The sequence below is a fragment of the Bubalus kerabau genome, chromosome 22 (assembly GCF_029407905.1).
Source record: "Bubalus kerabau isolate K-KA32 ecotype Philippines breed swamp buffalo chromosome 22, PCC_UOA_SB_1v2, whole genome shotgun sequence".
NCBI lineage: Eukaryota > Metazoa > Chordata > Mammalia > Artiodactyla > Bovidae > Bubalus > Bubalus kerabau.
Genome location: NC_073645.1, coordinates 16,858,812 through 16,874,384, shown reverse-complemented (window position 1 = coordinate 16,874,384; position 15,573 = coordinate 16,858,812). Strand labels below are relative to the sequence as shown.

General features: G+C 40.7%; 1 long non-coding RNA gene across 2 annotated transcripts in view; it reads left to right on the top strand.

The window, feature by feature from the left end:
• The window catches only part of LOC129636824 (uncharacterized), a 46,278-nt gene that overhangs the window by 8,640 nt on the left and 22,065 nt on the right, over nucleotides 1–15,573 (top strand). The window contains exon 3 of one of the 2 annotated variants that reach the window (XR_008707139.1): nucleotides 13,930–14,006. The exons of the other annotated variant lie outside the window; for it this stretch is intronic. This is a non-coding gene — a long non-coding RNA (uncharacterized LOC129636824). The remainder of the gene's footprint in view (nucleotides 1–13,929; nucleotides 14,007–15,573) is intronic. 2 annotated transcript variants of the gene reach the window in all.

Below are 15,573 nucleotides of genomic sequence, written 5' to 3'. Positions count from 1 at the left end.
GGGAAGCTAGGTCTTCAGGGGACGAAGGTGATGGCTGGATAAAGAATTAGCAAATCAGGAGGAAACTTAAGGGCATGTTAAAGGCAGGCTGGATGAAGGAGGGGGCTTTTTAAAGAAGGAATTTAAGGAGGCTAAAGAAGCAACCTTTGGGTTTACATAATTGACAAAAATGTTATCTGGAGGCTTCTCCTTCTCTCATTGGCTTAGAGTTGAGATATTGCTATACTGAATCTATCAATTTTTGAAACCCAGAGTGAATTTTTTTAAATTGACAGCACATTTCCAGTGCATGTATTAACAATTTTCCTCCAAAGATCTTCAAGGATCTCGAATGTTTTTCATCCCTGAACTTTTAATAAAATGGATCCTTCAGAAAAATGCTCTGTCTTTATCATTCAGTTCCAGTACCTTTTATCTGTTACAGAAACTGTAGACTCCTCCCCCTCCACACCCCCCAGCATCCAGTCCAAGTACCCTCATCTGTGGCCACACTTGTTATTTACCATTAAAACAAATAGACAAAGAACAGTGTATAAAAATCAATTCAAAAGTTATGAATAGGAAACAAAAAGCAAGCAGAATAAAAACAGAAATACTCAACTTAAGAAATAGTACCAGAAACCCAAAAATCAAAAGGAGAAAACCATGACATATTTATTATTACAGTAAAACAAGTTAATATGGAAAAAGTTAAATAAAAAAGTTTAAGGGTGAACTTAAATTTTTAAAAATGGAACAAACTGATACCACAAGAGTCAAGAAGCTTAATTATTGACAAGCTGAAGTAACAATAAAACTTAAAACTGGATAAGAAAACATTAGTAACATTAGATTTTTTAAAATATAAGCAAAGGAAATAAAATTATAAGAATAAGCATAGAAAATGAGTGTAAGTTAAAATAGCAAAGAAGAGACCAAATTAAGAACCAAAATCTCAGACATAAAATCATATCAAAGGTAAAGTAGGTAAAATTAGTGAAAAGTAAAGAGAACTATAAATCAGAATGAAAAAATACACTGTAACTAAAAAATACAAATATTTTTAAGGCTAAGGTGTTAAAAATAAATGTTTAATAAGAATGAAACACTCATTTAAAGGGAAAAATTGACAATAATGTTCAATTCTAATGTAATCCTCTGGATTAAAGGAAGCTACCTTCATGCTGGTTCCTGCTGAAGGGTGAAGGCAGAATCAACAGAATAAAAGCACAACAGGGTCTCTGTCCTCCACTGATGGTAACACAAATGCCATGTTCTTGGTTCCAAGGCAGCTGGAAGTGGTTAGGTCCCCAGGGACTCGCTGTTGTTCAGTCACTAGATCATGTCTGACTCTTTGCAACCCCATGGACCACAGCATGAAAGGCTTCCCTGTCCTTCACTATCTCTTGGAGTTTGCTCAAACTTATGTCTATTGAGTGGGTGATGCCATCCAACCATCTCCTCTTCCTTTCCTCCTGCTCTCAATCTTTCCCAGCATCAGGGTCTTTTCCAGTGAGTCAGATCTTCCAATCAGGTGGTCAAAGTATTAGAGCTTCAGCTTCAGATCAGTCCTTTCAATGAATATTCAGGCTTGATTCCCTTTAGGACTGACTGCTTTGATCTCCTTGCTGTCCAAGGGACTCTCAAGAATCTTCTCCAGCACCACAGTTCAAAAGCATCAAATCTTCGGTGCTCAGCCTTCTTTATGGTCCAACTCTTGCATCCATACATGACTACTGGAAAAATAATAGCTTTGACTATACAGACCTTTGTTGGCAAAATGATGTCTCTTGACTTTTAATATGCTGTCTAGGTTTGTCATAACTTTTCTCCCAAGGAGCAAGCATCTTTTAATTTCATGGTTTCTGTCACCATCTGAAGTGATTTTGGAGCCCAAGAAAATAAAATCCGTCACTGTTTCCACTTTTCCTTCATCTATTTGCCATGAAGTGATGGGACTGGATGCCAAGATCTTAGATTTTTGACTGCTGAGCCAGCTTTTTCACTTTCCTCTTGTCACCCTCATCAAGAGGCTCTTTAGTCTCTCTTCACTTTCTGCTATTAAAGTGGTATCTTGTGCATATCTGAGATTGTTGATATCCTCCCAACAATCTTGATTATAGCTTGTGATTCATCCAGCCCAGCATTTTGCACAATGTACTCTGCATATAAGTTAAATAAGCAGGGTGACAATATACAGCCTTGATATACTTCTTTCCCAATTTTGAACCAATCCATTGTACCATGTCCAGTTCTATTTTTTCCTTCTTGATCTGCATACAGGTTTTAGGTGAGGTGATCGGGTATTCCTTTCTCTTTAAGAATTTTCCACAGTTTGCTGTGATTCACACAGTCAAAGGCTTCAGCATAGTCAATGAATTAGAAGTAGATGTTTTTCTGGAACTCCCTTGCTTTTTCTATGATCCAGCGGATGTTGGCAATTTGATCTCTGGTTCCTTTGTCTTTTCGAAATCCAGCTTGTACATCTGGAAGATCTCAGTTCACATACTGCTGAAGCCTAGCTTGAAGGATTTTGAGCATGACCTTGCTAGCATGTGAAAGGAGCACAATTGTACAGCATTTGGAACATTCTTTGGCAGTGTCTATCTTTGGGATTGGAATGAAAACAGACCTTTTCCAGTCCTGTCGCCACTGCTGAGTTTTCCAAATTTGCTGACATATTGAGGGCAGCACTTTAACAGCATCATCTTTTAGGATTTGAAAGAGCTCAGGTGGAATTCTATCACCTCCACTAGCTTTGTTTGTAGTAAAGCTTTCTAAGGCCCACTTTGTCTTCACACTCCCGGATGTCTGGCTCTAGGTGAGTAACCACACCATCATGGTTATCCAGGTCACTAAGACCTTTTTTGTATATTTCTTCTGTGTATTCTTGCCACCTCTTCTTAATCTCTTCCACTTTTTTAGGTCCTTGCCGTTTCTGTCCTTTATTGTGCCCATCTTTCCATGAAATATTCCCTTAGGATCTTCAATTTTCTTGAAGAAATTTCTGGTCTGCCATTCTATTGCTTTCCTCTATTTCTTTGCATTGTTCATTTAAGAAGGTTTTGTTACCTCTCCTTGCTATTGTCTGGAACTCTGCATTCAGTTGGGTATATCTTTCCCTTTCTCCTTTGCCTTTTGCTTCTCTGTTATTTGTAAGGCCTCCTTAGACAACCACTTTGCCTTCTTGCATTTCTTTTTCTTTGTGATGGTTTTGGTCACCACCTCCTGTACAATGTTAGGAACCTCCATCCATAGTTTTTCAGGCACTCTGTCTACCAGAGCTAATCCCTTAAATCTATTTGTCACCTCCACTGTGGATCAAATCAAATCATAAAGGACTTGATTTAGATCATATCTGAATGATCTAGCAGTTTTCCCTACTTTCTTCAATTTAAGCCTGAATTTTTTTTTAAGCCTTCAGTTCAGTTCAGCTCAGTCGCTCAGTCATGTCCGACTCTTTGCGACCCCGTGAACCGCAGCACGCCAGGCCTCCCTGTCCATCACCAACTCCCGGAGTCCACCCAAACCCATGTCCATTGTGTTGGTGATGCCATCCAGCCATCTCATCCTCTGTCGTCCCCTTCTCCTCCTGCCCTCAATCTTTCCCAGCATCAGGGTCTTTTCCAGTGAGCCAGCTCTCTGCATCAGGTGGCCAAAGTATTGGAGTTTCGGCTTCAACATCAGGCCCTCCGGTGAACACCCAGGACTGATCTCCTTTAGGATGGACTGGCTGGATCTCCTTGCAGTCCAAGGGACTCTTAAGAGTCTTTTCCAACACCACAGTTCAAAAACATCAATTCTTCTGCACTCAGCTTTCTTTATAGTCTAACTCTCACATCCATACATGACTACTGGAAAAACCATAGCCTTGACTAGATGGACCTTTGTTGGCAAAGTAATATCTCTGCTTTTTAATATGCAGTCTAGGTTGGTCATAACTTTCCTTCCAAGGAGCAAGCACCTTTTAATTTCATGGCTGCAATCACCATCCACAGTGATTTTGGAGCCCAGAAAAATAAAGTGAGCCACTGTTTCCACTGTTTCCCCATCTATTTGCCATAAAGTGATGGGACCAGATGCCATGATCTTCGTTTTCTGAATGTTGAGCTTTAAGCCAACTTTTTCACTCTCCTCTTTCACTTTCATCAAGAGGCTCTTTAGTTCCTCTTCACTTTCTGCCATAAGGGTGGTGTCATCTTTTAAGCCTTAATTTTGTAATAAAGAGCCGATAATCTGAGCCACAGTCAGCATCCGGTCTTGTTTTTGCTGACTCTATAGAGCTTCTCCATCTTTGGCTGCAAAGAATATAATCAATCTGATTTCAATATTGACCATCTGGGGATGTCCGTGTGTACAGTCATCTCTTGTGTTGTTGGAAGAGAATATTTGCTATGACCAGTTTTTTCTTTTGGCAAAACTCTGTTAGCCTTTGCCCTGATTCATTTTGTACTCCACAGCCAAACTTGCCTGTTACTCCAGGTTTCTTGACTTCCTTCTTTTGCATTCCAATCCTCATATGATGAAAAGGACATCTTTTTTTGGTGTTAGTTCTAGAAGGTCTTGTAGGCCTTCATAGAATCATTCAACTTCAGCTTCTTCAGCATTCGTGGTTGGGGCATAAACTTGGATTGCTGTGATGTTGAGTGGTTTTCCTCGGAAACAAACTGAGATTATTCTGCTGTTTTTGAGATTGCATCCAAGTACTGCATTTCGGACTCTTGTTGACTATGAGGGCTACTCCATTTCTTCTAAGGGATTCTTGCCCAGTTAAATTGGCCTATTCCCATCCATTTTAGATCACCAATTCCTAAAATGTCAATGTTCACTCTTGCCATATCCTGCTTGACCACGTCGAATTTACATTGATTATGGACCTTGAGTCATGTATGGATGTGAGAGCTGGACCATAAAGAAAACTGAGAACCAGAGAATTGATTCTTTTGAACTGTGGTGTTGGAGAAGACTCTTGAGAGTTCCTTGGACTGTAAGGAGATAAAACCAGTCAATCCTAAAGGAAATCAGTCCTGAATATTCATTGGAAGGACTCATGCTGAAGCTGAAGCTCCAATACTTTGGCCACCTGATGCGAAGAGCTGACTCATTGGAAAAGACCCCGATCTGGGAAAGATTGAAGGCAGGAGGAGAAGGGGACGACAGAGGGTGAGATGGTTGGATGGCATCACCGACTTGGTGGACATGAGTTTGAGCAAGCTCTAGGAATTGGTGATGGACAGGGAAGCCTGGCGTGCTGCAGTCCATGGGGTTGCAAAGAGTCAGACATGACTGAGCGGCTAAACTGAACTGATGGACCTAACATTCCAGGTTCCTATGCAATGTTGTTCTTTACAACATTGGACTTCACTCTCACCACCAGACACATCCTCAACTGAGCATCATTTCCACTTGGCCCAGCCTCTTCATTCTTTCTGAAGCTATCTCTGATCTTCCCCAGTAGCATATTGGACTGTATCTTTGCTCTTCCCCAGTAGCATACTGGACACTTACCAACCCAGGGAGCTCATCTTCTGGTGTCATATCTTTCTGCCTTTTCATACTGTTCATGGGGTTCTTCTTACTAAATTATCTGTTGTTTTGGAAATGTATTTATTTTTCATGAGGTACATATGTTAACATGTAATGGCATTATTATTGTTATTTTTAAATAGATTAATAAACATTTAATTTTTTAAACAAAAAACAATCAGAATCCAAGCCTTTCAAACCTCCCACCCCACCATTACTGCCACCATCTCTACCACCAAGAATATTTCTGGTTGAGTAGGAATGAGGCTAGGAGTGCTCATTCTTAATAATTCTCTTGGGATGATTCTGATCCAGGTAGGTAGTCCTCAGACTATACTTTGGATAGGAGCTCTCTATAGTCCTTCATTCCCCAAAATATAAACAGGAAAAAAGGGAAGAGAAATACATTATTATAGAGTCAAGAAAGAGATTTCCAAATGGCATTTTGGTCTCTTCTGAGTAGATTTCAGAGTCAGTCAGGTGACCTCTCCAAAGACAAGTGTTTCAAGTTAATGCCTCAAAGTGTCATGGCTTCCTCACCTGTCCTTAAACCTGCCCCTCTGGCCGGGCATTTAGCTATGTTTGAACTCAGTGTTTCCTCTGGTAAAGCTTTCCCCCATTACAGTCACTTCTCAGAGGATTTATAACCTTCAAGGTAAAGGTCCCTGAAACAAACCCCGGAGGATGTTCCCCACCATAGACTCATTAAGAGCACTTCAGGTACCTTAATGTCCCCAGTCCTTGGATTTATTACAACATGATAAAGCCTCTTTTTAGAAAGCATACTCTTAGTTCCATTTATCCAGCAGGCTTTTCCAGAAGAGAGATTAGAAGTAAAATGATTTGAGATGGAATCAAAGAATTTTATCTTTTTAATTAGTATGTTAAACACAGGAACACCTAATACAAATATTTGACTCTGTGGTTGAGCGTTCGCTCTGAGGTCACCAAGGGAAATTTATAGGGAACTCTAAAGGCCTTCACAATAATTGTCTTGGGTTATGACTTCTCGAATTGCTCTTCATTGCCAATAGCACTGCATTTGGACATAAATAAAATTTGCTGAATTAGGGCACTGTTCTGGTTACAATGTTTAATCTTCACTTTAAATGAGCTGTGGTCATTGAAGGCTTTTTGTTTCATGGAAGAGGGTACCTTTACACTGGGTAAGCTCTTTTTATACAGCCTAATGACTCACTAATTTAAAATCCTTTCTGGATCAATGCCAGGCTGGTCTGGTCAACTTGGGGAGGGGAGGAAGCAGAAAACTGTTAAAAAAATATTTTAGGCTGGGAACTATAGTCAGTATTTTGTAATAACCTATATGAATCACTTTGCTATATAACTGAAACTAATACAACATTGTAAATCGACTATACTTCAATAACAAAATTTAATTTTAATCGACTACAATAACAAAATTTAATTTTAGAAATAAAAAACCAAGACAAAACAAAATTTTAGGTTAGTAAAATTCTACAATGCATCATTTATCATTAAACATTATGCAAATGATTCATTAACTGCTTTGGTGGGGAGGAAGAAATTACCAATCCCATACTCAAACAGTATCTGCTTTGCATGGAAATCCATGTCAAAAATGAGATTTACTACTTCATCACATGATGTGTTACACTGTGGGCTCCGGACTGTCTGTCTCTGATGTCCCAAATTTGTTCTTGCCTGAGGTGAGAGGCAGCCGTGCTGTGGAGAGAGCACAGGCAGAGGAACCTCCAAAACCAGGATAGGAAAGGGGACAAAAAGGAGAGAGGGAAAATCCCAGGAACAAGGAATAGGGTGTATGAGTGTATGGTCCATTTTAGAACACCTTTAAATGAACTTTTGCCTCTCTACTCAGTTTTTACTTAGGGCTATCTTTAAAGCCTGTGTTGGACAGAACCCTGAAACGGCTCCCTTTTACAACACACTCCTCCCGTATCACTCCAAAGATTACTGTCCCCCTGCACAGTATGTGAAAGTCTTTATTTCATCTTTGCATCTCCAACCTAAAACCCAGAGCCTGGTACATGGTCTATATTCATTAAAAGTTTGTTGAATGATGGACAGATGGATGGAGAGAATACAGAATCATCAATTTAACACATCTTTAAAGTATATATCTTCTTATGAAGGTATAGAGGACTGTTGGGCAATGTCATTAACGTGTAAGGATTAAGTTAATTAAATACCTTGGAAGGAATTAAAGTGACAAAGAATTTGAGCAGAAAAGAGAGGAGAAGGCAGGCCTGGCTCAGGACATCAAAGAGCAGTCAGAAGCAAAATGAGAATTTCGTACACCTGGTGAACTGGAGTGAGGATGTAAAGAATCCCAGTGAATTTTCCAAACTGGAATCACACCAGTGTTCTGGCTGGAGGCTTTGTCTCTCTTGAACTTTAGGGAAATAATTTCCTTTCTATTCATCCTCCGCTCCAGTTTCAAGTCCCTGAAAAGCCTAACTATCCTCAAAGCAAATAGCCTAACTATTCTAGCAAAGAAACGTTTGTCAGACTTATTTTGAGCATATAGGGAGGGAGGATATGGGATGGTGTATCTCTGAGAGAGGGCTGGAAACAATCAAGACAGGCATCAGCAGTGGCCCTCAGCCATACAATGTGAACAACTTATTTGATTTCCCAGTTTCTGATAGACATGCCATCTTCGTCTCTGAAAATGATGCTACTTCACCACCATAAAGGTGACCATTGCAGGAATTCCATGGTGGTCCAGTGGTTAGGACTCCGTGTTTCCACTGCAGGGGTCACAGTTTCAATGCCTGGCTGAGGAACTAAGATCCATGGGCTTCCCTGGAGGCTCAGCTGGTAAAGAATCTGCCTGCAGTTCAGGAGACCTGGGTTCGATCCCTGGGTTGGGAAGATCCCCTGGAGAAGGGAACGGCTACCCACTCCTGTATTCTGGCCTGGAGAATTTCATGGACTGTCCATGAATTTCATGGAATTCCATGGGGTTGCAAAGACTTAGACACAACTGAGCAACTTTTGCTTTCATACTGAGAGGAGCAGCCAAAAAAAAAAAGACCTTTGCAGTTATTGTTTCTCTAATAAAAACAACAGTAATTTAGAGCCTGTTCATTAATGGAGAAATGGTTAAATACATTATAGACTACTATACAACACTTTAAAATGAGGTTGATAAGTCTACCGATATGAAAAGTTCTCAAAACCATATTGTTAAATGAGAAAAGCTAATCTGGGTGGCCCCTTTACCTGGTTTTCCATTTTCAGCTTCCCTGGTTGCTCAGTCAGTAAAGTGTGGGAGACTTGGGTTCAGTCCCTGGGTCAGGAAGATCCTCTGGAGAAGGAAATGGCAACCCATTCCAGTAATCTTGCCTGGAGAATTCCATGGACAGAGGAGCCTGGTTGGGCTACAGTCCATGGGGTCCCAAAGAGTTGGACATGACTGAGTTACTAACACTTTCACTTTTCAATTGGGAAAAAGTATGCTGTTTCACCCATTTTTAAAAACCACACATGTCAACAATATATTTTGGATGTGTGCATATTTGTAAAATCAAACAAATAGACCTAGCAGTACCTCACTGCTCATGGTAGTTGATCCTGGAAAGGGGATTAGGACCAGTCAGAGGCAAATGGATCAAAGGTGACTTTTGCTTTATCTATATGGGTGCTGGGGGCAAAAGAAAAAAACCTCAAATTATGGCCTTCCCTCACATCTGGTGGGCCTCGCCTACTCCTGGCCTACTGGGTCATTATCTTCAAAGGCTAGAATCAGTGTATTTGCACTTTACAGAGTCTAACTCTCTGTTGTCCAGTACAGTTGCTACATGTGGTTATGAGCACTTGAAATGTGGTTAGTCCCAATCGCAATAGGTTGTAAGTCTAAAAATACAGGGATTGAACCCAGGTCTCTTGCACTGTAGGCAGATTCTTTACTATCTGAGCCACCAGGGAAGCCAAAAATATACACCAGGATTCAAAGACCTAGTACAGAAAAAAAAGTAAAATAGCTCCTTAATAATTTTGCGTATTGATTATATGTTGAGATCATATGCTAAATATATTATTTAAATTAATTTTCTTGTTTCTTTTACTTTTAAAAATGTGACGACTTAAATTATACCATATGGCTTAATGTTACATTTCTATTGGACGGTGCTAGTCTAGGTGATTAAAATTTTAAACATGCCAATTACATGAATAAATTTATATTTGAAACATTTTTTTCTATCAAAGAAAACTTAGATCTATATTTTAGCAACTTTGAATCCATTTTGACTAGTTTGCATTCAAAAAGTACACCGAGTAGATATCTCCAGAACGTCATACTTCAGTTTCTCATTCTGTAAAAGAATCTACTTGTAAGATGACAGTGAGAATTAAAAGGGACTCCCTTTTTAAGATCCTTCATCTGACAATGCCTATATGTGAAGTCATCTTTAGGAGGAGGCCTAAACCAAATTATCCTCTTACTCCTCCCAGCTATTCAATGACCCTTGTAAGACCCAATAAATGTGAGTGCTCTTCTCCTCCTTCCTCAATTCAGCACTAAAAAGGCACTCATTCAACTATCAATTGCACCACGCAGATTTCTTAAATGATTTTTTTTTGAAGTTAACTCCACTTAATACATTATCTCTTTCAGGGTTTTTTCCTTCTGGATTTGTTTAAGCTTTTTCATCATACTCTTTCAAAATTAACACCTCATTCTCCAAGCAACCTCCTCCAAGCGCCCGTCTCCTCCCCTCTGCCCACCCACTGTGTTGGCTGCAAATACAGGCTTCCTAGAAAACTAACTGCTTTATCCAGCTTTAGTGATTTGGACATAGCTGTTCATATTTGAATCACCATTTCCTTATATGTTCTAATTTCACTTTCAAGTTCTTTTTCCTTGGTTACTTGGTTCTCAAATTACAGATCACTTTTTTCCAGAACGATGGTAAAAGTAATTTTAGTACACGTTGTAGCAGTGAAGTATTTTCCCCGTCCTTTTTTATACAAGTAAGACTGCATGCTAAGTCATTTCAGTCATGTCTGACTCTGCAATCCTATGGACTGTAGCCCTTCAGGCTCCTCTGTCCATAGGATTTCTCCAGGCAAGAATACTGGAGTGGGTTGCCATTTCCTTCTCCAGAGGATCTTCCTGACCCAGGGACTGAACCCGTGTCTCTCTTGTATTGGCAGGCAGGTTCTTTACTACTAGTGCCACCAGGGAAGCCCAAGTAGTTATATACAAGTAGTTGAGCTTAAACTGTACATTCAAGATCTGTTCAATTCCCTTCAGGCAAATTAATCTTCTTTTTTTTCTAAAAAAAGTAATTGAGCCAGACTTTTTTTTCTTCTCTCTAACATAAACAAAAGTTTCTCCCTAACTCTCGGTTGATAGGGGACCTTAACAAAATAATGAAAAGTAACATTTACTTAGTCCTTATTATAAGCCATGCACTGTTCCCTGCACTTGACATTTAATATTTTTAACAATGATTCCCCAGCCTGTTCAAGAGGAAATCGCTGGGCAAAAGTACTAGTTCATTATCTTGTCTTTCTATTTGTTTTTTTTTTCTTTTGTGTACCCAGGCAAAACTCTGTCCCAGGTTTCACAATCCTTGGTTTTGAATATTCACACCCAAAGTCACTAATCTTTCTTGTTAACACCTTATAGTTTGGCCCTTGATTAATTCAATCAGTGATTCGCACTTCTACAATAAGTGTTAATCTCTCTTTTAAAATACCTCAAAGCTGGGCCCTTTGCTGAGGCTTTCTGCCCTAACCACATTATACAGGACAGGATTTCCCTATTGTGAGCGATATCTACAAAGCATTTCCCATGCACACCACCAGCTTGGGAAAGGCCTGCTTCAAAGTCTGCTGGTACAGCTGAAGCCTGGAATTATAGGCTCAGGTTTGCATCCACCACATGCACTAAACTCCAACTGTGTATGACTCTTAAGTCTGTTCAAAGCAGCTGGCCAGATACTTCAACACCAAAAGTGAATAAACCTCCAGAGGGCACCCTCAGGATTCTGGGCCTGACAGAGCCCTGCTAGGCAGAGCTCTCTGTTTCCTAGCCGCCCAGATGCTAAACTGCTCGAGTGTGAGACATAGAGCCTTCACAGAGCAGCCAGCACAGCCCCAAAGCCTCAGAGGGCAGGTGTGAAGGCTTCCAGCTCCCCAAGAGCAGTTCTCTCCCTGAATGGATGCGAACTAACAAGTAATTTGGGTGATTCACCCTATGCTGTCCTTTCTATTTCACAAGTGAGGATATGGGTTTACCTTAGAAAGTATCTGTCTGGTAAGTAGCAAGGCCTGGGAAGGGACCCCACGTGAAGAAGGACAAACAGAACAAGCTCACTTCTTCTTTTCCATGTAAAGGACAACAGCTTTGATCTTGGTTTCCTGGTGGGTGGTCACTTTCATTGGAGTGCTGCATTTTCAACACTTCATATGAAGGCAAACTTCTCCATGCTCCCCGCTACTTATAGACTCATAGGGGGTTTCTCTGAACTTGAAAGAGTGTTCTAAGAGATCTTTCCAACTAATTTGAATATTTTCCTTTATAGCAAAATAGCATTATAAAGCACAAAGATCAAGTGTAGTTTGGGGGCTGCTCAGGTGGCACAGTGGTAAAGAATCTGCCTGCTACTGCAGGAGACGTAAGAGACACAAGATCGATCCCTGGGTCATGAAGATCCCCTGGAGTGGGAAATAGCAACCTGCTCCAGTATTCTTGCCTGAAAAATTTGATTAACAGAGGAGCCTGGTGGGCTACAGTCCATGGGGTTGCAAAGAGTCAGACACAACTGAAGTCACACCTTTAGGATACATTTGTGCATCGTTGGAGAAGACTCTTGAGAGTCCCTTGGACTGCAAGGAGATCCAACCAGTCCATTCTGAAGGAGATCAGCCCTGGGATTTCTTTGGAAGGAATGATGCTAAAGCTGAAACTCCAGTACTTGGCCACCTCATGTGAAGAGTTGACTCATTGGAAAAGACTCTGATGCTGGGAGGGATTGGGGGCAGGAGGAGAAGGGGACGACAGAGGATGAGATGGCTGGATGGCATCACTGACTCAATGGAGGTGAGTCTGGGTAAACTCTGGGAGTTGGTGATGGACAGGGAGGCCTGGTGTGCTGTGATTCATGGGGTCGCAAAGAGTCAGACATGACCGAGCGACTGAACTGAACTGAACTGAACTGAACCCAATATTCCTACTCATGAACTCTTTGACATAGGTGAAGCAAATACCTTCATTCCATTTCACAGATAAGGAGGTGGAAGCCAAAAGAGATCCACTGTCTGACCTAAACCACACAGCCACATTATTGAGTGGAAAGTGAAAGTGAAAGTCACTCAGTCATGTCCAACTCTTTGTGACCCCATGGACCATACAGTCCAAGGAATTCTCCAGGCCAGAATACTGGAGTGGGTAGCCTTTCCCTTCTCCAGGGGATCTTCCCAACCCAGGGATCAAACCCAGGTCTCCCACATTGCAGGCGGATTCTTTACCAGCTGAGCCACAAGGGTGGAGTTGAGACCTAAACTCAGGTCTGCCCAGTTTACATGACAAGAACATAATCATTGAGTTTTACTGAGTTCTTCCTTAATCCATGGGATCAGATTTTGGTGTGAGGTAGTTATTAGCAGCAGACCAATGGTTAGAGTAAACAAATAGGTAAACAGTATAGCTGCTCTGGCATAAAGGGAGCATGTACTTCTCCATGGTCAAGTCAGGGGGTTGTGGGCAGCCGCCAGTAATGCAAAGACCCTTTGAACTGGGGTAGAGAGAGGTGAGAATCCCAAAGGAGCAGCCAAGGGCAATCATGAGTGAGAGTGTGTTCTCATTATGCTTTACCCTCACATTCTTGAGCCACTGAATAGTTCTTGAGCTTTAAATATGGGGTAGTGAAGGGCTTAATAAAACACAAGATTCCTTGTCCTACATATTCCTATGAATCAAAATCCATGAGAGTGACACCAGGGGATGCACATTTGAACAAGCTTCCCAGGGATGCTGAGCACGCTTGGAGAAGCAAGGGCAGACTGCAGGGCAGATCTGCAGGTGTGTGTGGCTTCCTGCAGCAAAGACAGCTCAGAATTGATTGAGAGCATATGGGCAATAAGAAAGCTTTTTCATGAGCTGAAACAGGAAAAGACAGGAATAAGAAGTATGAAAGTGCAAGGAACAAGTGTCCTGAGTTCTCCCAGAGATGGCTCCAGCACCACAGAGGTGCAGGCAAGGTCAGAGAGAGGACCTGGCTACCTGGGCATCTACTACCAAACTGAGACGGTGGATCAGCTAACAGAGTCCTGCTGTGGTGGGCAGAGGAAGTGGACAAGAGAGGGCAACATCAAGGAAGAGACTTTTTTATATATTTTGTACCAAGTCTTTCATTCTAACTACCACCTACAAAGACACACAAAACATCAAAAAATATTTTTTTTTAACAGGAGCAATAGAAGTCTTTATACTTTAGGAAAAGGCGACTTCAGAAAGGATGTGCATACGTGATCATTTGTTGAGACAGGTAAGAGATGACAAGGCTCAGTATTATGCACTAAAGGAAGACATTTGTCAGAGGCAGACTGGAGACACTGGGGGTTATTTTGGAGGGCTATTAGGAAGACAAGACTACAGTTGATATCTTATATGCCCTCATGAAATCTCAGATCCCTCATCTGTAAAATGGGGATATACATTACTTCTGACATGGGACTGTTGAGAGAATTAAATGAGATAATGTATATAATAATGTGTATGATGAGTTTAACAGGTTAACAGGCATATAGTAAGTGCTACTATTACAGCTTATGTCATAGGATTGTCAAGTAAACTAAGTGAAATAATGATTGCAAAACTCATGACAGAGCACCAGCATCTAGTAAATGTTCCATTAATGGTAACTAAAAATAGTAGTTTAAATTTTAAAATAACATTAGATAGTATAAGACAAAACTAGGAACAAAGAAAAGAGCAAGGACTAGAAAACAGTAACAAAGTGATCCAACTATATCAATAATCCCTTTAAAATGTCATTGGTATAAATACAGCAATGAAAGCACAGAGAGATTGTCAGTGCAGATCAAAAAACAAGACCCAACTATATGCTGTCGACAAGAAATACACTTTAAAGACACAAATAGAATTAAAGTAAATGGATGGAGGAAGAACATACCACACTAATACTAATCATAAGAAAGAGTAGGCATATTGATTTCAGACAGAGCAAACTTCAAATTGAATCTGCTGGCAATGCAGGAGACTTGGGTTTGATCCCTGGGTCAGGAAGATCCTCTAGAGAAGGAAATGGCAGTCCACTCCAGTAATCTTGCCTGGAAAATCCCATGGACAGAAGAGCCTGGCTGGCTACAGGCCATGAGGTCGCAAAAGAGTTGGCACAATGGAGCGGCTAAACCTTAGACTTCCAAGCAAGGACAGTTATGTGAGATAAAGAAAGGTATTACATAATGATAAAGGGGTCACTTCTCCAGGAAAACATAACGATCTTTAATGTGTGCGCATCTAACAATAGAGCATCAATCTACAAGACGCAAAAACTAACAGAACTGCAAGGAGAAATGGATGAATCCACAGTGATAGTTGGAAAGTTGAACACCTCTATCAGAAATGGACAGATCCAGCAGGCAGAAAACCAATAAGCACATTCTGAACTCAACAATACCATCAACCAGCTGGATATACTCAACATCTATAGACAACTTCACCCAGCAATAACAGAACATACATTCTTCTCAAGCTCCATTGTGACATTTACCAAGATAGACCACATTCTGGGCCATAAAACAGACTTTAAAAAATTTAAAAGAAGGACTTCCCTGGTGATCCAGTGGCTAAGACTCTGCACTCTCCATGCAGGGGACCCAGGTTTGATCCCTGGTTGGGGAACTAGATTCCACATGCCAAAACTAAAGATCCTGCATGTGGCAAGGGTCTGGGTGCCACAACTGAGACTTGGCAGTTGTAAGTCTTTATTTTAAAAAATAAATATTTATTTTTAATTTAAAAGGAGAAAAATCATACAATGTCTGCTCTTAGACACAATGGAAAGGAATTAGATTAGAAATAAATAACAA